This window comes from Phyllobates terribilis, unplaced genomic scaffold (genome assembly GCF_046119375.1).
Source record: "Phyllobates terribilis strain yellow unplaced genomic scaffold, ASM4611937v1 Scaffold_12__6_contigs__length_324123572, whole genome shotgun sequence".
Taxonomy (NCBI): domain Eukaryota; kingdom Metazoa; phylum Chordata; class Amphibia; order Anura; family Dendrobatidae; genus Phyllobates; species Phyllobates terribilis.
In genome coordinates, this window is record NW_027362772.1 from 23443929 (window position 1) to 23467814 (window position 23886).

Consider the following 23886-nt stretch of genomic DNA (forward strand, 5'->3'; position numbering starts at 1 on the left):
AGAAGCTTGGGCTGATAAATGGGAAATGAGCTTTAATGGGGATAAATGTAAGGTAATGCACTTGGGCAGAGGAAATAAAATGTATAATTATATGCTTAATTGTAAAACACTGGGCAAAACTGTCACTGAAAAAGACCTGGGTGTATTGGTGGACGACAAGCTCACGTTTAGTGGCCAGTGTCAGGCAGCTGCTGCAAAGGCAAATAAAATAATGGGATGCATTAGAAGAGGCATAGATGCTCATGAGGAGAAGATAATTTTACCTCTATACAAGTCACTAATGCGACCACACTTAGAATACTGTGTACAGTTCTGGTCTCCGGTGTATAAGAAAGACATAGCTGAACTAGAGCGGGTGCAGAGAAGAGCGACCAAGGTTATTAGAGGACCGGGGGGTCTGCAATACCAAGACAGGTTATTACACTTGGGGTTATTTACTGTGGAAAAAAGAAGGCTTAGGGGTGATCTTATTACTATGTACAAGTACTGTATATGAGGGGACAGTACAAAGACCTTTCTACTGATCTCTTTACTCTGAGGCCTGAGACGGGACAAGGGGGCATCTTCTACGTCTGGAGGAAAGAAGGTTTAATCATAATCACAGACGGGGATTCTTTACTGTAAGAGCAGTGAGACTATGGAACTCTCTGCCGCATGATGTTGTAATGAGTGATTCACTATTAAAATTTAAGAAGGGCATGGATGCCTTTCTTGAAAAGTATAATATTACAGGTTATATATACTAGATTCCTTGATAGGGCGTTGATGCAGGGAACTAGTCTGATTGTCGTATGGAGTCGGGAAGGATTTTTTTTCCCCAATGTGGAGCTTAGTGTTTGCCACATGTTTTTTTTTTGCCTTCCTCTGGATCAACATGTTAGGCTATGGGTTGGACTAGATGGACTTAGTCTTCCTTCAACCTTAAAAACTATGTTACTATGTTACTATGTTACTCACCACAACTTTCGGGTTGCGGTAGCTGTATGAGACAGTTTCCAATCCAATTACAACCTTACTTTCTAATACTAAAGACCTTTATTTACCCATTATGCGTTTATAGGACAGTGTCAGACGCCTCTTCAAAGTCCAAAAACCTTATATCGGCAGCTGCCCTCTGTCCAGGCTTCTACTCCTGCAGAAAAACGAATCATGTTAATTTGACAACTTCCGTCCTTAGGAAAATCGTGCTGGCAATCACTTATAATATTATTTTCTATCATATCTTTCTATATACAGTCATATGAAAAAGTTTGGGCACAACTATTAATCTTAAGCTTAATGTTTTATAAAAATTGGTGTTTTTGCAACAGCTATTTCAGTTTGATATATGTAATAACTGTTGGACACAGTAATGTTTCTGCCTTGAAATGAGGTTTATTGTACTAACAGAAAATGTGCAATCTGCATTCAAACAAAATTTGAAAGGTGCATAAGTATGGGCACCCTTATCATTTTCTTGTTTTAAATACTCCTACCTACTTTTTACTGACTTACTAAAGCACTTTTTTTGGTTTTGTAACCTCATGGAGCTTTGAACTTTATAGCCAGGTGTATGCAATCATGAGAAAAGCTACTTAAAGTGGCCACTTGCAAGTTGTTCTCCTGTTTGAATCTCCTCTGAAGAGTGGCATCATGTGCTCCTCAAAACAACTGTCAAATGATCTGAAAACAAAGATTATTCAACATAGCTGTTCAGGGGAAGCATACAAAAAGCTGTCTCAGAGATTTAACCTGTCATTTTCCACTGTGAGGAACATAGTAAGGAAATGGAAGAACACAGGGACAGTTCTTGTTAAGGCCAGAAGTGGCAGGCCAAGAAAAACATCAGAAAGGCAGAGAAGAAGAATGGTGAGATCAGTCAAGGACAATCCTCAGACCACCTCCAGAGAGCTGCAGCATCAACTTGCTGCAGATGGTGTCACTGTGCATCGGTCAACTATACAAGGCACTTTGCACAAGGAGAAGCTGTATGGGAGAGTGATGCGAAAGAAGCCGTTTCTGCAAGCACGCCACAAACAGAGTTGGCTGAGGTATGCAAAAGCACATTTGGAGAAGCCAATTTCTTTTTGGAAGAAGGTCCTGTGGACTGATGAAATCAAGATTGAGTTATTTGGTCATACAAAAAGGCGTTATGCATGGTGGCAAAAAAACACAACATTCCAAGAAAAACACTTGCTACCCACAGTAAAATTTGGTGGAGGTTCCATCATGCTTTGGGGCTGTGTGGTCAATGCTGGCACTGGGAATCTTGTTAAAGTTGAGGGACGCATGGATTCCACTCAGTATCAGCAGATTCTTGACAATAGTGTTCAAGAATCAGTGATAAATATGAAGTTACAAAGTGGATGGATCTTTCAGCAAGACAATGATCCAAAACACCGCTCCAAATCTACTCAGGCATTCATGCAGAGCAACAACTACAATGTTCTGGAATGGCCATCCCAGTCCCCAGACCTGAATATCATTGAACATCTGTGGGATCATTTGAAGAGGGCTGTCCATGCTCGGCGACCATCAAACTTAACTGAACTGGAATTGTTTTGTAAAGAGGAATGGTCAAAAATACCTTCATCCAGGATCCAGGAACTCATTAAAAGCTACAGGAAGCGACTAGAGGCTGTTATTTTTGCAAAAGGAGGATCTACTAACTATTAATGTCACTTTTCTGGTGAGGTGCCCATACTTATGCACCTGTCAAATTTTGTTTGAATGCAGATTGCACATTTTCTGTTAGTACAATAAACCTCATTTCAAGGCAGAAACATTACTGTGTCCAACAGTTATTACATATATCAAACTGAAATAGCTGTTGCAAAAACACCAATTTTTATAGAACATTAAGCTTAAGATTAATAGGGGTGCCCAAACTTTTTCATTTGACTGTATAATCCATTACAAGCCCCTTGAACATTTCCACCACAGTGCATGTTAATTTTACTGATCTCTAATTACCTGGTTAAAGACCTAGAGCCCTTTTAAAAATTGGCACCACGTTAGGTTTCTGAAAGTCGCTCTAAAGACCATGTACAAGGGTACAGCAATAACTGAGCCAAGTTCCTTAAGAACCCTTGGATGCATCCCATCTGAGCCAGATGCCTTGTTCACATTGATGCTATCTAACTTGCATATCTACGTTTAACCAACTGAGAATATGGCATATTAGTTGCACTGGGATCAGGTACATCCACCGTTCTCTCTTCTTTAGTATATGCAGAGGTAAAGAGCCCGTTTAGTAATTCTGCATTCTCTTGATCCTCAGTGATCTAGGATTTTTTAAAAAAAACTACTTGGTATTTCTCTTTATTTCCTTGGCTCGTGATGCTCATTTTCTATTTTAGCTGATTTAAAACATGAGGGTCCTAACTAAGGAGCTCCACTATTTAATAAGAATTCCCTTGAGTATTTACTTCCTCTACCCAAGTGTTTCTTAACCCCTTAATAACATTTGACGTACTAATACACGTCTGTGCCCTGGGACTTAAGACCCAGACCCGTATTAGTACGTCATATCTTTAATGCGGCACCGCGACTTAAGTCGCGGTGACAGCATTAAAGTTACGGTGCCATCCTACCTCCTGGTAGATGGCGTCATCATCCCGGGGGCTGTCGCCGCCCCCCCGCACCAGCGATCGCTGTGATTGGCTGTTCAAATCTGAACAGCCAATCACAGCATTTCTCACTGTTTCCGGCAATGTGATTGCCGGAAACAGTGATCTGCAGCCTAGGATCGGTGCTCCTATGAGCACCGATCCTAGAATGTTGATAGGACACCCCAGCCCTGGCCCCAGACTGCTATGATCGGTGCGATCGCCGATCACATCGATCGCACCGATCGTAGCGCGACCGCGCGGTGACAGGGCGGTCATGGGGCGGTGACCGGCTTGTGACCTGCCTGTCCCCGCCCCATGACCCCCTGTAATGTGATTCAAGCCCCCAGACTGCTGTGATTGGAGCGATCGATGATGACATCGATTGCTCCAATCAGAGTACCTGAATACAGGTGACCAGGCGGTCACAGGGAGGTGTCGCACAAGTGACCCCATTTTGGAAACTAGACCCCCCAAGGCACCTATCTAGATGCATTGTGAGCACTTGGAACCCTCAGGTGCTTCACAAATTGATTCATAAAAATGAAAAAGTGTTTTTTTTTTCACTTTTTCATTGTTACGAATCAATTTGTGAAGCACCTGGGGGTTCCAAGTGCTCACTATGCATCTAGAAAGGTGCCTTGGGGGGTCTAGTTTCCAAAATGGGGTCACTTGTGGGGGAGCTCCAAAGTTTGGGCACACAGAGGCTCTCCAAACACAACATGGCGTCCGCTAATTATTCAAGCAAATTTTACAATCAAAAAGTCAAATGGCGCTCCTTCCCTTCCGAGCCCTGCCGTGCGCCCAAACAGTGTTTTTTCCCCAAATATTGGGTATCTGCGTGCCCAGGGGAAATTGCACAACAAATTTTGGGGTCCATTTTTTCTTGTTACCCCTGTGAAAATAAAAAAAATTGGGTCTAAAGTAACATTTTTGTGAAAAAAGTTAAATGTTCATTTTTTTCTTCCACATTCAAAAAATTCCTGTGAAGCACCTGAAGGGTTAATAAAGTTCTTGAATGTGGTTTTGAGCACCTTGAGGGGTGCAGTTTTTAGAATGGTGTCACTTTTGGGTATTTTCTGTCATAAAGACCTCTCAAAGTGACTTCAAATGTGATGTGGTCCCTAAAAAAATGGTTTTGTAAATTTTGGTGGAAAAATGAGAAATCGCTGGTCAACTTTTAACCCTTATAGCTCCCTAACAAAAAAAAATTTTGGTTCAAAAATTGTGCTGATGTAAAGTAGACATGTGGGAAATGTTATTTATTAACTCTTTTGTGTGACATATCGCTCTGATTTCAGGGCTTAAAAATTCAAATTTTGAAAATTGCAAAATTTTCAAAATTTTCACCAAATTTCCGTTTTTTTCACAAATAAACGCAAGTGATATCGAAGAAATTTTTCCACAATCATGAAGTACAATATGTCACAAAAAAACAATCTCAGAATCAGGGGGATCCGTTGAAGCGTTCCAGAGTTATTACCTCATAAAGTGACAGTGGTCAGAATTTTAAAAATTGGCTCGGTCATTAACGTGCAAACCACCCGCGGGGATTAAGGGGTTAAAAAGTGCGGAAGGATGCGGAGTATAGTAAACACTTTCCAAAAGGATAACTGCCCCCCACTATACTGCCCGAAACCTTTTGATGGAGTTTCGTGAGAGCTGATCTTGATCCTAGCTTTTAATTATGTCTCTATAACATCTTGACTGGGCTAAGACACTCCTGCCTGGTGCCTACTATGGCTCCTTCAGGGAGGAGCTTCAGCAGAAGTTGGCATCACTCCTCATGGGTGGTGCCAGCAAGATCAGAAATCCCTCTCCCATTGGTCAATGCAGTATTACCATATCAGGGAGGTGTAGCGCAATTAAGATCCCTCAGTTCTTACAGTAGAATATCAAAAGGGAAGAACAAATGGAAGCTCCATTTTAGATTTTCCCAATTCTCAGAGCATCGTACAGATAAGGGTTTGCTGTTGAGGTCAAGTCTTGTGAATTCACCCTCTGTAGTTTATATATGTTGATTCTTGTCCGACTGGCTACAAAAAAAAATCTACATATAATCCACATAATTAGAACAATTCCTGGAATTCACATATAATGTACGTCCATGCAGTAAATATCCCATACATTACAATCGTGGGATGCACTGTGTGACATACATATGTGTCAGACTAAGAAAAGACCATTCGGAAAACTAATCATAACATATTTTACATATTTTAATATTTTACATTAAGACACTATGTGTGTATTATAGATCCGTGTATGCACCTTTTCTTTAGTGCCACCAAGAACCTATTGATTTTTGTAATAAAGGTTTTTTAGTCCAACACAATATTTGGCTAATTCTTTATCTTTGCATTATGATCTGGATGTTCGGTTTGTATGTTTGTTTGGGGTTATTATATATATTATCCACATACCCTATTGATATATTTATATATACTGTATATATACAGTATATATACATATATATATATATTTATATTTATATATATACAGTACAGACCAAAAGTTTGGACACACTTTCTCATTTAAAGATTTTTCTGTATTTTCATGACTATGAAAATTGTACATTCACACTGAAGGCATCAAAACTATGAATTAACACATGTGGAATTATATACTTAACAAAAAAGTGTGAAACAACAGAAAATATGTCTTATATTCTAGGTTCTTCAAAGTAGCCACCTTTTGCTTTGATGACTGCTTTGCACACTCTTGGCATTCTCTTGATGAGCTTCAAGAGGTAGTCACCGGAAATGGTATCCACTTCACAGGTGTGCCCTGTCAGGTTTAGTAAGTGGGATTTCTTGCCTTATAAATGGGGTTGGGACCATCAGTTGTGTTGTGCAGAAGTCAGGTGGATACACAGCTGATAGTCCTACTGAATAGACTGTTAGAATTTGTATTATGGCAAGAAAAAAGCAGCTAAGTAAAGAAAAACGAGTGGCCATCATTACTTTAAGAAATGAAGGTCAGTCAGTCCGAAAAATTGGGCAAACTTTGAAAGTGTCCCCAAGTGCAGTTGCAAAAACCATCAAGCGCTACAAAGAAACTGGCTCACATGAGGTCCGCCCCAGGAAAGGAAGACCAAGAGTCACTTCTGCTTCTGAGGATAAGTTTATCCGAGTCACCAGCCTTAGAAATCGCAGGTTAACAGCAGCTCAGATTAGAGACCAGGTCAATGCCACACAGAGTTCTAGCAGCAGACACATCTCTTCAAGAACTGTTAAGAGGAGACTTTGTGCAGCAGGCCTTCATGGTAAAATAGCTGCTAGGAAACCGCTGCTAAGGACAGGAAACAAGCAGAAGAGACTTGTTTGGGCTAAAGAACACAAGGAATTGACATTAGACCAGTGGAAATCTGTGCTTTGGTCTGATGAGTCCAAATTTGAGATCTTTGGTTTCAATCACCGTGTCTTTGTGCGACGCAGAAAAGGTGAACGGATGGACTCTACATGCCTGGTTCCCACCGTGAAGCATGGAGGAGGAGGTGTGATGGTGTGGGGGTGCTTTGCTAGTGACACTGTTGGGGATTTATTCAAAATTGAAGGCATACTGAACCAGCATGGCTACCACAGCATCTTGCAGCGGCATGCTATTCCATCCGGTTTGCGTTTAGTTGGACCATCATTTATTTTTCAATAGGACAATGACCCCAAACATACCTCCAGGCTGTGTAAGGCCTATTTGACCAAGAAGGAGCGTGATGGGGTGCTACGCCAGATTACCTGGCCTCCACAGTCACCAGACCTGAACCCAATTGAGATGGTTTGGGGTGAACTGGACCGCAGAGTGAAGGCAAAAGGGCAAACAAGTGCTAAGCATCTCTGGAAACTCCTTCAAGATTGTTGGAAGACCATTTCCGGTGACTACCTCTTGAAGCTCATCAAGAGAATGCCAAGAGTGTGCAAAGCAGTCATCAAAGCAAAAGGTGGCTACTTTGAAGAACCTAGAATATAAGACATATTTTCAGTTGTTTCACACTTTTTTGTTAAGTATATAATTCCACATGTGTTAATTCATAGTTTTGATGCCTTCAGTGTGAATGTACCATTTTCATAGTCATGAAAATACAGAAAAATCTTTAAATGAGAAGGAGTGTCCAAACTTTTGGTCTGTACTGTATATATATATATATATATATATATATATTTTTTTTTTTCATAAGTGGTATGCTGACTGATTAGAATAATAAATGGGTTTTAAACAATATGAATAACATTACTAATATTATAAAACAATCTCACTATACAATGGAGAGGACTTGTGGAGTTGAGAACATTTTGGACTGCGTTTTTCCCAAAGGTTATACAACAGGGTTAATAGAGGAGATGTCCACGCAGGTGCAGGAATGGACATAAAAAAGGGAACTTGTCTGAGTCTTCATACTCCCTGACAAAGGAAACCAAAGCGTTTCGAAATGCCAAGGGCAAGTGTGGTGCTCTATCTGTACCGCACTTCTCCTACGAGTTTCGGAACTCTCCAGTTTCCTTTGTCAGGGAATATGAAAACTTTTTTATGATGGGAATCTCATGTCTGTATTCCAAGCTTCTCAGCCACGCTACCGGCCAGACCATGGCTACTTGTACAAGACATCTCTAGATCTCCTTACTACAGATCAAACTACATGCGCTTCTCAGTGTCTGTAGCATGGCAAGCTGGATGGCAGCTTTCGACTGCAATCCAGCCTGTCATGTGAATGTAGCAGCGCTGAAGCTGTCATGGGAACCATGGAAAGGTAAGGATGAGGTTGCTTTATTATTTTACTTTTATTGCAGAAGACATTGGCTTCAATTGGAATGGGCGTGATGGTAAGTATGGTTTAATTTAGAACATTAAAGAATTGTGTGTTTATTTCAATTAAAGGACTTTATTCTGGGTGTTTGTGTTTTTTTTAACTTTAACTATGGGGTTAGTAATGGGGGTGTCTTATAGACGCCTCTCCATTACTAACCTGGGCTTGATGTCAGCTGGCATTATAAGCTGACATCAACCCCAGCCCTATTACCCCACTGCCACCGCTACAGGGCAGTGGGAAGAGCGAGGCTAAGTGCCAGAATTGGCGCATCCTATGGATGAGCCATTTCTGGGGTGGCTGACGGCTGGTGTTTCTAGCCTGGGAGGGGGCCAATAATCATGGCACCCTTCCTGGGCTATTAATATCAGCCCCCAGCTGTCTGCCTAGCCTTTGCTAGCTATTAAAATAGGGGGGACCCCACGTAATTTTTTTGGGGGGCCCCCCATTTTAATAGCTGGTAAAGGCTAGGTATTCAGCTGGGGGCTGATATTAGTAACCTGGGAAGCTCCGTGGGTATTACCCTCTTCCCAGGCTTCAAACATCTGCCCCAGCTGTCAGCTTAACCTCCGCTAGAGACTATAATTACGGGGAACCCTACGCCAATTTCTTTTTTAATAAATCCTTTATTCTAACACTAAATGACAAGTACAGTAATCAACACTGTCACTGTACTTATTATATATGTGACTGACATGTTTCTATGTATCTAATCTATGTGTGATGCTCTATTCTTTCTATTCTAAATTGTCAGGTACCGATGTATGTGACTGATGAATTGCTGGCCGGCTTTTTTAAAGAGACGGTGCATGAAAACACTATTATTTTTTTTTAAATAAATCCTTTATTTTAGCACTAAATAACAAGTACAGTAACCAACACAGTCACTGTACTTATTATATATGTGACTGACATGTTTCTATCTATCTAATCTATGTGTGATGCTCTATTCTTTCTGTTCTAAATTGTCGGGTACCGGTGTATGCCGCTGATGAATTGCCGGCTTTTCATGTTTCACTGTGAGCACTGTTCCCATCGATTTGGGCAATCACTGTAATGCCACAACCACCATGGCTGTGACATTACACTGAGTGGCAGACAATCCCTGCATGATTGGTGCTCTAAATAGCGCTAGACATGCAGGACGAGGACCTGAGCTCCCGACCGAGCATCTCGAAAGTACTCGGCGAGCTCCGAGTGTAACATACCTGGCGGCGTCCTTGCATAGTGGTCCATCTCCCACTGTGCAAGAGCGCGCACTTGATCTCCAATCCAGAATGTCTCTCTGGCTTCCCTCCATGCTGTCTGTTTGCTTCTGTGTGCTGCTGCTTAAGGGCGGCGCCCGATCACTTCCTGCTTCTTGTACCTGCTGTGGGCACACCCCTTGTGCGTCCTCAGCCTATTGCTGTCTGTCACCTGGTATTTAAACCAGCTGCTCCAATTAACCCATGCCTGAGCATTGTGTTTCATTCAGTGTGTGCTTGCACTCTGAAGGTGCCAGGTCCCGTTCTGTGTTCTCTTGTCTGCCTATCCTGGAGGCTGTATTTCCAGGCCTGTATGAACACGCTCCTAGCCTGTTCCTCCCGCCTTCTAGGGGCCGATTACCTAGACCCGCTCCTGTATCTTGTCTGTCCTGTCTGAACACGCTCCTAGCCTGTTCCTCCCGCCTTCTAGGGGCCGATTACCTAGACCCGCTCCTGTATCTTGTCTGTCCTGTCTGAACACGCTCCTTGCCTGTTCGTCGCGCCTCTCTGGGGGCCGTATTCCCAGACCCGCTCCTGTATCCCGCTGCAGTGTCGGTCTCCTCCGTACACTCAGTTCCAGTCTGTACTCTCTCCTATCTTTTACCTGTTTTTTCTCTATGTCCGTTCCTTTACTTTTTCTGCAGAGTCTGAACTCGTACCTAACTCCTGCTTGTTGTCTCTGTACTCCCGTTTGTGAGTTTGTGGTCCACTCGCTACTTCACTGCAAGTACCCTGTGGGTATCTGGCTCTGCCTTTCCCTTCCTGTCTGTTCCGTGTGAACAGAGCCCTGTCCCCCCTGCTCTGCCTTGCTCACCGCTCCGGCGGTTCTAGCCTGCTCTTCCTTGCTCACCGCTCCGGCGGTCCTAGCCTGCTCTGCCTTGCTCACCTCTCTGGCAGTTCTAGCCTGCTCTGCCTTGCTCACTGCTCCGGCAGCCTTGCTCCGCTCTGACCCTTTTGCTCACTGCTCCGGCAGCCTTGCTCCGCTCTGACCCTTTTGCTCACTGCTCCGGCAGTCTCGCTCCGCTCTTATCCTTTTGCTCACTGCTCCGGCAGTCTCGCTCAGCTCTGACCCTTTGCTCACCGCTCCAGGCGGCCTTGTCCTGCTCTCCTCTTGCTCACCGCTCCTGGCGGCCTCGTCCCGCTCTGACTCCTTGCTCACTGCTCCGGCAGTCTCGCTCAGCTCTGACCCTTTGCTCACCACTCCAGGCGGCCTTGTCCTGCTCTCCTCTTGCTCACCGCTCCAGGCAGCATTGTCCTGCTCTGCTCTTGCTCTCCGCTCCAGGCGGCCTCGTCCTGCTCTGACTCCTTGCTCACTGCTCCGGCAGTCTCGCTCAGCTCTGACCCTTTGCTCACCGCTCCAGACGGCCTCGTCCTGCTCTCCTCTTGCTCACCGCTCCAGGCGGCCTTGTCCTGCTCTACTCTTGCTCACCGCTCCAGGCGGCCTCGTCCTGCTCTGACTCCTTGCTCACTGATCCGGCAGTCTCGCTCAGCTCTGACCCTTTGCTCACCGCTCCAGGCGACCTTGTCCTGCTCTACTCTTGCTCACCGCTCCAGGCGGTCTTGTCCTGCCCTGCTCTCGCTCACCTCTCTGGGTGGCCTCACTCTGCTGTGTTTGTCCGCCACATCTGTGGTTCTGTTCCTGAGTCCCAGTGTGTACTGGGTTCTATCCCGCCTGTGTTCCTACCTGCTAGTGCCTCCCTGTATGCACTCTAGCCGTGCTTGCCTGTACCCCCCTGCCTGCATACCCGCCTGCCTGCTTACCAGTCGTGCCTGCCTATTCCCGCCAGTCTGTGTGCCAGCCTACCAGTCTGTTCCTGTATTCCCCAGTGTGGGTCAACAGCCGTGTCCGGGGTCTGTCCTGGAGTAGCACCTGGTCCCTCTGCTCGGTTCCTCCTTGGTGCACTGGCGTCGTATGCCGTCGTGCGACCCTGGTCGGATCGGGTGAATACCTAGTTACGCCCCTCCAGGCATTCACTCTCCGGCACGGTCCAGTGGAATCACACGCACACGCCACTCAGCCCGGGCGTGTGCATTACAGCATGCTCAGGCCATGGTTCCCGTTGAGCCCCACGGCCTTCGCTCTCTGAGACGTTTTCCAGTGAATACATGCATTAAAAATAAATAAATAAATATTTTTTTTTTTCTCTACCTGAGTTCCAGGCGAATTACGCACCCGTCCAGATGGATCTATCAGCACTCGTTCCTGCGGATCCGCCACGGTACTATGGGGATCCAAGACAGAGTCGTGCATTTGTGGAGCAATGCATGCTACACTTTAAGGCCTACCCTCTCTATTTTCCTTCCGATTGGGCTAAAGTGGCCTTTATAATTGACTACCTAGCGGGTGATGCCTTGAAATGGGTCACCCCCCTATGGGAAGCATGGGATCCTGTCGTCCTTGACCTGCAGGCCTTCCTGGTGGCCTTTTGTACGGTCTTCGAGGACCCTAACACTGAAGCCCCTGCTGAAACTTCACTTCCCAATATCCCGGAGCAGCCCCGACGGGTAATGTGTGTGGGTAGCGCACTAGTCCTCCTGCCCGAAGAAACTACTGCCAACCCAGAATCCACACAGGATGACTACGCTCTCCGGAATACTTCTCACAACCTCAAGAGGCAGTCCAGACGTGCTAGACGTAGAGACAAGCCGTCACGCCAGGGTCTGTCCTCCCTGAGACCTCCTGACCCCAACCTTGAAGTCCCTACTGAAGCTTCATCTCCCTGTATCCCGGAGAAGCCCCAACGGGTAATGTGCATGGGTAGTGCACCAGTTCTCCTGCCCGAAGAGACTACTGCCCATCCAGACTCCACACAGGAAAACTTCCTGCACCCGGCATCAGATGCTTCACCCACTTTAACCAGTGTGCATGTCCAAGGATGCTCCGAAGCTGTGATTACCTCCGAGTCTGTGCACCTCTACTACTTGGCGGAGGACCCCCTGTTGCCTCCTGAATCCTCCGGGATACCACTCGATGACAAATGGAGAGAGACTTTTCTACACCCGGTACTCGATACTTTGTCCGCTCCGTCTTGTGAGCCTGACAATGGGTACCCCAAAGTGGTAGTTACCCCCGAGTCTCTACACCCCTCTGACCAGGCGGAGGACCTCCAGTTGTCTCCAGAACCCTTCGGGGTGCTACCTGGTAGCGAAAGGATACAGACTCTCCTATACTCTGTACCTGATACCTCGCTCGCTTCGTCCAGTGAGTCCAACCTAGTGTACTCCGAAGCACAGGTTATTTCCGAGTCTCTACACCCCTCCGACCAGGCGGAGGACCTCCAGTTGTCTCCAGAACCCTTCGGGGTGCTACCTGGTAGCGAAAGGACAGAGACTCTCCTATACTCTGTACCTGATACCTCGCTCGCTTCGTCCAGTGAGTCCAACCTAGTGTACTCCGAAGCAGAGGTTACTCCCGAGTCTCTATACCTCTCTGACCAGGCGGAGGACCTCCAGTTGTCTCCAGAACCCTTCGGGGTGCCACCTGGTGGTGAATGGACAGAGACTTTCCAATACTCGGTACCCGATACCTCGCCTGCTTCGTCCAGTGAGTCCGACCTAGTGTACTCAGAAGCAGATGTTTTCTCCGAGCCTCTGCACTCTTCTGACCTGGCGGAGGACCTCCAGTTGTTTCCTGAATCCTCCGGGGTACCACCAGATAACAAAGAGACAGTGACTTTTCCTCATCCTGTACCTGATCACCCGTCCATTTCTTCCTGTGAGTTTGACAAGATGTACCTCGAAGCAGGGATTACCCCCAAGTCTCTGCTCCTCTCCAACCCGGTGGAGGACTTCCAGTTGTCTCCTGTACCCTCTGGGGTGCCACCTGAAAATATGTGGAGAGAGACTTCCTTGTGTGCTGTTCCTGGTACTCCACCCGTTTCGTCTGTTGCTGAGGATGGCTGGATGGGAGGTAGCATCCTAGCTACCCAGAAGAGACCAGTTTTTCCGGTGGACAGTGGAAGTGATCTCCTTGAAGTGAAGGATTGGCCCTCGAATTCCCTGCGGAAGATTCTGGCAGGCCTGAAGAAGAGGGGGCGTAAGGGGGGGGTACTGTAACATACCTGGCGGCGTCCTTGCATAGTGGTCCATCTCCCACTGTGCAAGAGCGCGCACTTGATCTCCAATCCAGAATGTCTCTCTGGCTTCCCTCCATGCTGTCTGTTTGCTTCTGTGTGCTGCTGCTTAAGGGCGGCGCCCAATCACTTCCTGCTTCTTGTATCTGCTGTGGGCACACCTCTTGTGCGTCCTCAGCCTATTGCTGTCTGTCACCTGGTATTTAAACCAGCTGCTCCAATTAACCCATGCCTGAGCATTGTGTTTCATTCAGTGTGTGCTTGCACTCTGAAGGTGCCAGGTCCCGTTCTGTGTTCTCTTGTCTGCCTATCCTGGAGGCTGTATTTCCAGGCCTGTCTGAACACGCTCCTAGCCTGTTCCTCCCGCCTTCTAGGGGCCGATTACCTAGACCCGCTCCTATATCTTGTCTGTCCTGTCTGAACACGCTCCTAGCCTATTCCTCCCGCTTTCTAGGGGCCGATTACCTAGACCCGCTCCTGTATCTTGTCTGTCCTGTCTGAACACGCTCCTTGCCTGTTCGTCCCGTCTCTCTGGGGGCCGTATTCCCAGACCCGCTCCTGTATCCCGCTGCAGTGTCGGTCTCCTCCGTACACTCAGTTCCAGTCTGTACTCTCTCCTATCTTTTACCTGTTTTTTCTCTATGTCCGTTCCTTTCCTTTTTCTGCAGAGTCTGAACTCGTACCTAACTCCTGCTTGTTGTCTCTGTACTCCCGTTTGTGAGTTTGTGGTCCACTCGCTGCTTCACTGCAAGTACCCTGTGGGTATCTGGCTCTGCCTTTCCCTTCCTGTCTGTTCCGTGTGAACAGAGCCCTGTCCCCCATGCTCTGCCTTGCTCACCGCTCCGGCGGTTCTAGCCTCCTCTGCCTTGCTTACCGCTCCGGCGATCCTAGCCTGCTCTGCCTTGCTCACTGCTCTGGCAGCCTTGCTCCGCTCTGACCCTTTTGCTCACTGCTCCGGCAGCCTTGCTCCGCTCTGACCCTTTTGCTCACTGCTCCGGCAGTCTTGCTCCGCTCTTATCCTTTTGCTCACTGCTCCGGCAGTCTCGCTCAGCTCTGACCCTTTGCTCACTGCTCCAGGCGGCCTCGTCCTGCTCTCCTCTTGCTCACCGCTCCAGGCGGCCTCGTCCTGCTCTGCTCTTGCTCACCGCTCCAGGCGGCCTCGTCCTGCTCTGACTCCTTGCTCACTGCTCCGACAGTCTCGCTCAGCTCTGACCCTTTGCTCACCGCTCCAGGCAGCCTTGTCCTGCTCTACTCTTGCTCACCGCTCCAGACGGCCTCGTCCCGCTCTGACTCCTTGCTCACTGCTCCGGCAGTCTCGCTCAGCTCTGACCCTTTGCTCACCGCTCCTGGCGGCTTCGTCCCGCTCTGACTCCTTGCTCACTGCTCCGGCAGTCTCGCTCAGCTCTGACCCTTTGCTCACCGCTCCAGGCGGCCTCGTCCTGCTCTCCTCTTGCTCACAGCTCCAGGCGGCCTCTTCCTGCTCTGCTCTTGCTCACCGCTCCAGGCGGCCTCGTCCTGCTCTGACTCCTTGCTCACTGCTCCGACAGTCTCGCTCAGTTCTGACCCTTTGCTCACCGCTCCAGGCGGCCTTGTCCTGCTCTACTCTTGCTCACCGCTCCAGGCGGCCTCGTCCCACTCTGACTCCTTGCTCACTGCTCCGGCAGTCTCGCTCAGCTCTGACCCTTTGCTCACCGCTCCAGGCGGCCTCGTCCTGCTCTCCTCTTGCTCACCACTCCAGGCGGCCTCGTCCTGCTCTGCTCTTGCTCACCACTCCAGGCGGCCTCGTCCTGCTCTGACTCCTTGCTCACTGCTCCGACAGTCTCGCTCAGCTCTGACCCTTTGCTCACCGCTCCAGGCGGCCTTGTCCTGCTCTACTCTTGCTCACCGCTCCAGGCGGCCTCGTCCCGCTCTGACTCCTTGCTCACTGCTCCGGCAGTCTCGCTCAGCTCTGACCCTTTGCTCACCGCTCCTGGCGGCTTCGTCCCGCTCTGACTCCTTGCTCACTGCTCCGGCAGTCTCGCTCAGCTCTGACCCTTTGCTCACCGCTCCAGGCGGCCTCGTCCTGCTCTCCTCTTGCTCACCGCTCCAGGCGGCCTCGTCCTGCTCTGCTCTTGCTCACCGCTCCAGACGGCCTCGTCCTGCTCTGACTCCTTGCTCACTGCTCCGACAGTCTCGCTCAGCTCTGACCCTTTGCTCACCGCTCCAGGCGGCCTTGTCCTGCTCTACTCTTGCTCACCGCTCCAGGCGGCCTTGTCCCGCTCTGACTCCTTGCTCACTGCTCCGGCAGTCTCGCTCAGCTCTGACCCTTTGCTCACCGCTCCAGGCGGCCTTGTCCTGCTCTACTCTTGCTCACCGCTCCAGACGGCCTCGTCCTGCTCTGACTCCTTGCTCACTGCTCCGACAGTCTCGCTCAGCTCTGACCCTTTGCTCACCGCTCCAGGCGGCCTTGTCCTGCTCTACTCTTGCTCACCGCTCCAGGCGGCCTTGTCCCGCTCTGACTCCTTGCTCACTGCTCCGGCAGTCTCGCTCAGCTCTGACCCTTTGCTCACCGCTCCAGGCGGCCTTGTCCTGCTCTACTCTTGCTCACCGCTCCAGGCGGCCTCGTCCCGCTCTGACTCCTTGCTCACTGCTCCGGCAGTCTCGCTCAGCTCTGACCCTTTGCTCACCGCTCCAGGCGGCCTCGTCCTGCTCTCCCCTTGCTCACCGCTCCAGGCGGCCTCGTCCTGCTCTACTCTTGCTCACCGCTCCAGGCGGCCTCGTCCCGCTCTGACTCCTTGCTCACTGCTCCGGCAGTCTCGCTCAGCTCTGACCCTTTGCTCACCGCTCCAGGCGGCCTCGTCCTGCTCTCCCCTTGCTCACCGCTCCAGGCGGCCTCGTCCTGCTCTACTCTTGCTCACCGCTCCAGGCGGCCTCGTCCTGCTCTGACTCCTTGCTCACTGCTTCGGCAGTCTCGCTCAGCTCTGACCCTTTGCTCACTGCTCCAGACGGCCTTGTCCTGCTCTACTCTTGCTCACCACTCCAGGCGGTCTTGTCCTGCCTTGCTCACCTCTCTGGGCAGCCTCACTCTGCTGTGTTTGTCCTCCACATCTGTGGTTCTGTTCCTGAGTCCCAGTGTGTACTGGGTTCTATCCCGCCTGTGTTCCTACCTGCTAGTGCCTCCCTGTATGCACTCTAGCCGTGCTTGCCTGTACCCCCTGCCTGCATACCCGCCTGCCTGCATACCAGTCGTGCCTGCCTATTCCCGCCAGTCTGTGTGCCAGCCTACCAGTCTGTTCCTGTATTCCCCAGTGTGGGTCAACAGCCGTGTCCGGGGTCTGTCCTGGAGTAGCACCTGGTCCCTCTGCTCGGTTCCTCCTTGCTGCACTGGCGTCGTATGCCGTCGTGCGACCCTGGTCGGATCGGGTGAATACCTAGTTACGCCCCTCCAGGCATTCACTCTCCGGCACGGTCCAGTGGAATCACACGCACACGCCGGTCAGCCCGGGCGTGTGCATTACACCGAGCATCTCGAGTACTGAGATGCTCGGGCGAGTACCGAGCAGTGGCGAGCATGCTTGCTCATCACTATTCATAATTCATAAATGTTATAAAACCCAGTGATCTTTACCCACATAGGTGTTTTCTTAACCTCATATTTGTTATTTTTTTTACATTTTCTGATAGTATATTCAGTGTGTCAAGCATAGGGGAAAAATTGGTGTGACCAGTTTAAGTCCTATCTAATTTGCAATCATCGTTTTCCTCGAATTATCATTACAACACCTTCAGGGTATAAAACCGGAGAATACAAGAATGTGACTATTTTGCCATGTGACCAAGACTTTCTGTTGAAAAAAAATTTGAAATACTTATTTACAACCTCGAAGGGGTTTTGTATGTATGCTTATGCGAAACCTCTTTTAAATTATCACTCCTCTGCCTACTTGTTAAGAGTGACCACACAAAAAAAAGATATAAAACTTCAGTTTCCTGATACTAAAACATCTCACAATCTGCTATAATTAGTTAAGAATTTGGTAGCAAGTGTTAAATTTTATATTAGTGTTCCAGCAGATAAAATATAGTATTGTATGGATTTGATTCAAATCTATATTATTACATATTATTATGTAATATGTCTGGTCCTCCAGAGGGAGGCTAAAAGTTGAGGTTCCTAACTAAGAAGCTCCATTATTTTATAAGAATTCCCTTGAGTATTTACTTTCTCTACCCAAGTGCTTATAAAAAAAAAGTACATAAGGATGCAGAGTATAGTAAACCCTTTCCAAAAGGAGAAAAGCCCCCAAATTACTGCCCAAAACCTCCAAGAATGAAGGGCCTGTGACGGTGAAGGAACAATGGATTCCTTTTGCTGTAGCTTAGGAAGAGCTAATCTTGCTCCAAGCTTTCAATTAAATCTCTATATTATCTTGACTCAGCTGAGAGACCCTTTCCGGTGCCAACTGCGGCTCCTTCATGGAAGAGTTTCAGCACAAGCACTCCTCATAGGTGGTGCCAACAAGAGCGAAAATCCCTCTCTTATTGGTCAGTACAGTATTACCATAAAATGAAGGTGGGAGAACTCTTAAGATCCTTTAGTTCTTCCAGTAGAATGACACAAGGGAAGAACAAGAAGCTCCATTTTACAGGTGCATCTCACAAAATTTAAAATACAAAAAGTGAAACTCATATATTATATAGAGTCATTACAATCAGAGGGATCTATTTCAAGTGTTTATTTCTGTTAATGCTGATGATTATGGCTTACAGCCAATGAAAACACAAAAGTTACTATCTCAGTAAATTAGAATACTTTACAATAACAGCTTGAAAAATGTTTTTAAAATTCGAAATGTTGTCCTACTGAAATGTATGTTCAGTAGATGCCCTCAATACTTGGTCAGGGCTCATTTTGTTTCAATTACTGCATCAATGCAGCATGGCATGGAGGCGATCAGCCTATGGCACTGCTGAGGTGTTATGGAAGCCCAGGTTGCTTTGATAGCAGCTTTCAGCTCGTCTGCATTGTTGGGTCTGGTGTCTCTCATCTTCCTCTTGACAATACTCCATAGATTCTCTATGGGGTTAAGGTCAGGCGAGTTTGCTGCCAATCAAGCACAGTGATAGTGTTGTTTTTAAACCAGGTATTGGTACTTTTGGCAGTGTGGACATGTGACATGCAGAAGTAGTGCAGTTGCAGAGTGTGACATGCAGAAGTAGTGCTGTTGCAGAGTGTGACATGCAGAAGTAGTGCTGTTGCTTTAAAAGCATTCAACAACTATTAGAAGTAACACAAGCTCAGGAAGTGTTGTGCTCCAGAAGCATCCAGCAGCTAGAGCGGTTTACACAGTCACAAGATAAGGGGAGTGTTTTAGCAGAGCCCCAGGGGGATTGTGGGGAAGTTGCTTACTGTCTGGCCAGAGCCAAAGAGAAAGGTGGCTTTTGATCTATATCTCACAGAACCCTGTATCTCACAGAAGTCAAGGGAACAGAATTCAGGTGAGGAGGGAAGCTAAACAAAGATCAGTTAGACTCCCTGAGCTAACAGTGTGGAGTATTATTGACCAGGAAGATAAGGACTGGAAGGAAGTCTGTCATAGAGATCATCTTCCTCATCACACCCTTACCCCCTCCATCTCCATGCAGGATAAAGAATGCTGTGTACTATTGAGTTCTTGTGAAGGAAAAGCCTGTGGTTGTGTATGCATTAAACCTGTGCTGTACTGTGCTACCAGATAATAGACTGTGTACTGCTGTACTGTTATTACTAGAGCCTGTTGCTCAAAGAGACATTTGCATTGCACTGGCCATGCCTCATTAAATGTTACTGTTCTACCATTTTATGAAGACTCTTGTCAGATGTGTCTGGTCAGCAACTGAATCTATTGTGTGCCTGAGAGAAGCTGCAGCCTATGGTTGCCCTGAGTAATGGTTCCCCCAGGACTCCAACGAATTCATGTAACCGGTCTTGTCCCTATCTGAATTTTGGCGGCATGCTTGTAACAGACAGGTGCCAAGTCCTGCTGGAGAATGAAATTTCCATCTCCAAAAAGCTTGTGGGCAGAGGGAAGCATGAAGTGCTATAAAATTTCCTTGTAGAAGATTGCCCTGACTTTGGTCTTTATAAAACACAGTGGATCTACACCAGCAGATGAAATGGCTCCCCAAACCATCACTGATTGTGGAAACTTCATACTAGACCTCAAGCAGCTTGGATTGTGTACCTCTCCACTCTTCCTCCAGACTCTGGGACCTTGATTTCCAAATGAAATGCAAAATTTACTTTGCATTTCCTTAGTGTCAATGACTGCCTTCTGGACATCTGTCAAGTCAGCAGTCTTTCCATGATTGTGGAGCCTACTGAAACAGACTAAGGGACCGTTTTAAATGCTTAGTAAGCCTTTGCAGGTGTTTTTTGTTAATTATTCTAGTTTACTGAGCAAATGACTTCTGTGTTTTCATTGGACATAAGCCATAATCATCAACATTAACAGAAATAAACACTTGAAATAGATCACTCTGCTTGTAATAACACTATATAATATATGAGTTTCACTTTTTGTATTGAAGAACTGAAATAAATTAACTTTTTGATGATATTCTAATTTTGTGAGATGCACCTGTAGGTTTACTTCTGCTCTGTGCGTAAATCTTGTATACAAATTGTCTGTGTCTTACAGCTGAGGGTTTGCTACAATACTTTACAGTCTACATAATCCTTTGTTAATTAAACACATCCTGGTTGTTTGCTACAATGTATCAGTATGGTACAATATATTAGCCTGAAATACACAGTGCCACTGAGTTGACCATGATTCATGGTAAGATTGTGGTATTACCATAACTCGGGAACATCGTCAATGTATCCCCATCGGAAACTCATATTTTTCTCTGATTTCTCTAATGATATTTTTCTCCCTTTTTTATTCCTATTCTTCCGCTGTTGGTTTTTCACCTTTGTTTTGGCTTCATCTGATTTTGATCTGAATTTCAGCTCGCAGTGACACAGCTACAAACACCTGAAATTCCAGTTTCCCAGATTCTGTAACTCCCTCCGGCTATTGGAGGCACCACATAAAAGGAGACGGCATTGTGTTGTGTGGGTTTTTGGACATGTTGCTGCTTTGACTGAAGGTCGAACTTACAGTTAGAGTAAGTCTGTCATTTCTATTACCATTGGTTTTATGGTTACTTATTACTGATATACGAAGGGCTGGTTTTAGATGGTGACAAACTAGAACATTTTACAAGGCTCCCTGTTTCCAATGGGGGTCAAAAGACTTGTAGTTTTGGGGGCATTGAGTGCCAGTAATCTGTTGGAAATATAAGGCATAATAATAATAATAATATTAGTTTTTATTTTTATAGCGCCAACATATTCCGCAGCACTTTACAAATTTTAGGGGGGACATATACAGACAATACAGAATAAGCATATCTCATATCGAAAGGAGTGAGGGCCCTGCTCGCAAGCTTACAGTCTATGAGGAAATGGGGGAGACACAAAAGGTAAAAAGTACATATATTGTATAATGCAGCCTTGATATACTAAATAGGATAAATAATAATACATGGATTGGTCGCCAGCCAGTATGTGTACAGTCCTGACAGAGGCTATTAAGTGCATGGTTGGTATGAACCTGAAGTTGAAGAAGATTTTAATATGAGGGAAAACTGGGACGGACAGATAGTGTGTGGAGGCGATACACCAGTCTAAAGAAATGTGTTTTTAGGGTTCGCTTGAAACTGTGGGTATTGGGAATTAATCAAACTGTCCTGGGTAGTGCATTCCAAAGAATTGGCGCAGCACGTGAGAAATCTTGGAGACGGGAGCGGGAAGTTCGGATTATGGAGGATCTTAGTTTTAAGTAATTTGCAGAACGGAGGGCACTTGTAGGTTGGTAGACTGAGACAAGAGATGAGATGTAGGGGGGTACTGAAGCATGGAGCGCTTTGTGGGTAAGCGTGATAAGTTTAAATTGAACTCTATATTGGATGGGCAACCAATGCAATGACTGGCACAGGGAAGAGGCATCGGTGTAGCGGTTGGCAAGGAATATGATCCTGGTTGCTGCGTTAAGGACGGATTGGAGAGAGGAGAGTTTAGTAAGAGGGATACCGATAAGTAGAGAGTTGCAATAGTCAAGACGAGAATGAATAAGAGCTACAGTAAGAGTTTTTGCCGAGTCAAAGGTGAGAAAAGTCCTGATTCTTGAGATGTTTTTGAGGTGTAGATGACATGAACGAGCGAGTGATTTGATGTGAGGAGTGAAAGAAAGATCTGAATCAAAAATGACCCCAAGACAGCAGGCTTGTTGCTGGGGAGTAATGGTTGAGCCACAAACGGAAATGGCAATATCGGGCACAGGTAGGTTAGTGGAGGGAGGAAAGACGAGTAGTTCAGTTTATGACAGATTCAGTTTTAGATAGAGGGAGGACATAATGTTAGACACAGCAGAAAGACAATCACTGGTCTTTTGTAGTAATGCAGGGATGATGTCCGGAGCAGAGGTGTATAATTGGCTGTCATCAGCATAGAGATGGTACTGAAAACCGAATCTGCTGATTGTTTGTCCAATAGGAGTGGTGTATAAGGAGAAAAGAAGGGGGCCTAGGACTGATCCTTGTGGAACCCCGACAGTAAGGGGAAGTAGGGAGGAGGAGTAGCTGGCAAAAGACACAGAGAAGGAGCAGTCAGAGAGATAGGAGGAGAACCAGGAGAGAACAGTGTCCTTGAGGCCAATAGTGCGGAGCATAGTGAGGAGGTGCTGGTGATCCACAGTGTTGAATGCTGCAGAGAGATCCAGGAGAATCAGCAGGGAGTAGTGACCATTAGATTTAGCTGTTAGTAAATCATTAGAGACTTTAGTGAGGGCAGTTTCAGTAGAATGTAAAGAGTGGAAACCAGATTGTAAAAGGTCAAGAAGAGAGTTGTCTGAGAGATAGCGGATGAGACGGGAGTGGACCAGGCGTTCCAGGAGTTTAGAGATAAAGTGAAGATTGGAAACAGGTCTGTAGTTGGCCGTGCAGTTCTGGTCAAGGGATGTTTTTTTAAGTAATGGTTGTATGCTGGCATGTTTAAAAGAAGAGGGAAAGATACCAGATGAGAGGAAGAGGTTGAAAATTTTAGTTAGGTGAGTGGTGACAGCTGGAGCAAGGGACTGAAGGAGATGTGAGGGAATAGGGTCACTGGTGCAAGTGGTAGAGTGAGAAAATGCAAGGAGCCTGATCACTTCATCTTCCGTGACTGGTTCGAAGTCAGAAAGTGAGCAAGATACAATGTGGCGGAGGAGAACATGCGTAACATTTGGGGATTGGGAGAAAATCTCCTGTCGGATATGGTCAATTTTTTCTTTGAAATAATTGGCCAGATTGTAAGCGCTGAGGTCGGTGGTCGGGGCCTGTGTTGTTTGATTGAGGAGAGAATGAATCGTGTCAAAGAGTCGTTTAGGATTATTGGAAAGTGAGATGATGAGGTTGTTAAAGTAGGTTTGTTTGGAGAGGTGAAGGGCAGAGTTATATGTTTTCAGCATAAATTTATAAAGGAGGAAATCTTCGGGCAGATTTGATTTTCTCCACAGCCGTTCAGCGCACCTGGAGTACCTCTGGAGAAGACATGTTTGAGGCGTGTGCCAGGGTTGTCGCCGTCTATGCTGAATTTTTCTTTGTGTAGGAGGTGCAGCTTCATCCAGGGCGCATAGCATTATTTTGTTATAATGCTTCAATGCAGAGTCGGGACATTAGAGGGAGGAGATTGGGGCCAATGATGATTGCAACCTTTTCATAAATTTCTGGGTGTTAATGGCGCGTAAATTTCTATAAGTGTGGACGGTGGGAGTGTCTTGAGTAGAGTCACAGTTCTTGACAGAGAATGAAAGAAGATTATGGTCAGAGAGTGGAAGGGGAGAGTTAGTAAAGTCATGTACTGAGCAAAGCCAGGAGAAGATCAGGTCCAATGTGTTCCCGTCTTCATGTGTAGGAGAATTAGCAAGCTGTGAAAGGCTGAAGGAGGAGGTTAGTGATAAAAGGTGAGCGGCAGATGGGGAAAGAGAATCGCCAATTGGGATGTTAAAATCTCCCATGATTATCGTGGGGATGTCGCAGGATAGAAAATTTGGAAGCCAGGCAGCAAAGTGATCCAGGAATTGATGGGGGAGGACCTGGAGGGCGATAGACAACCGCCACTCGCAGGGAGAAGAGCC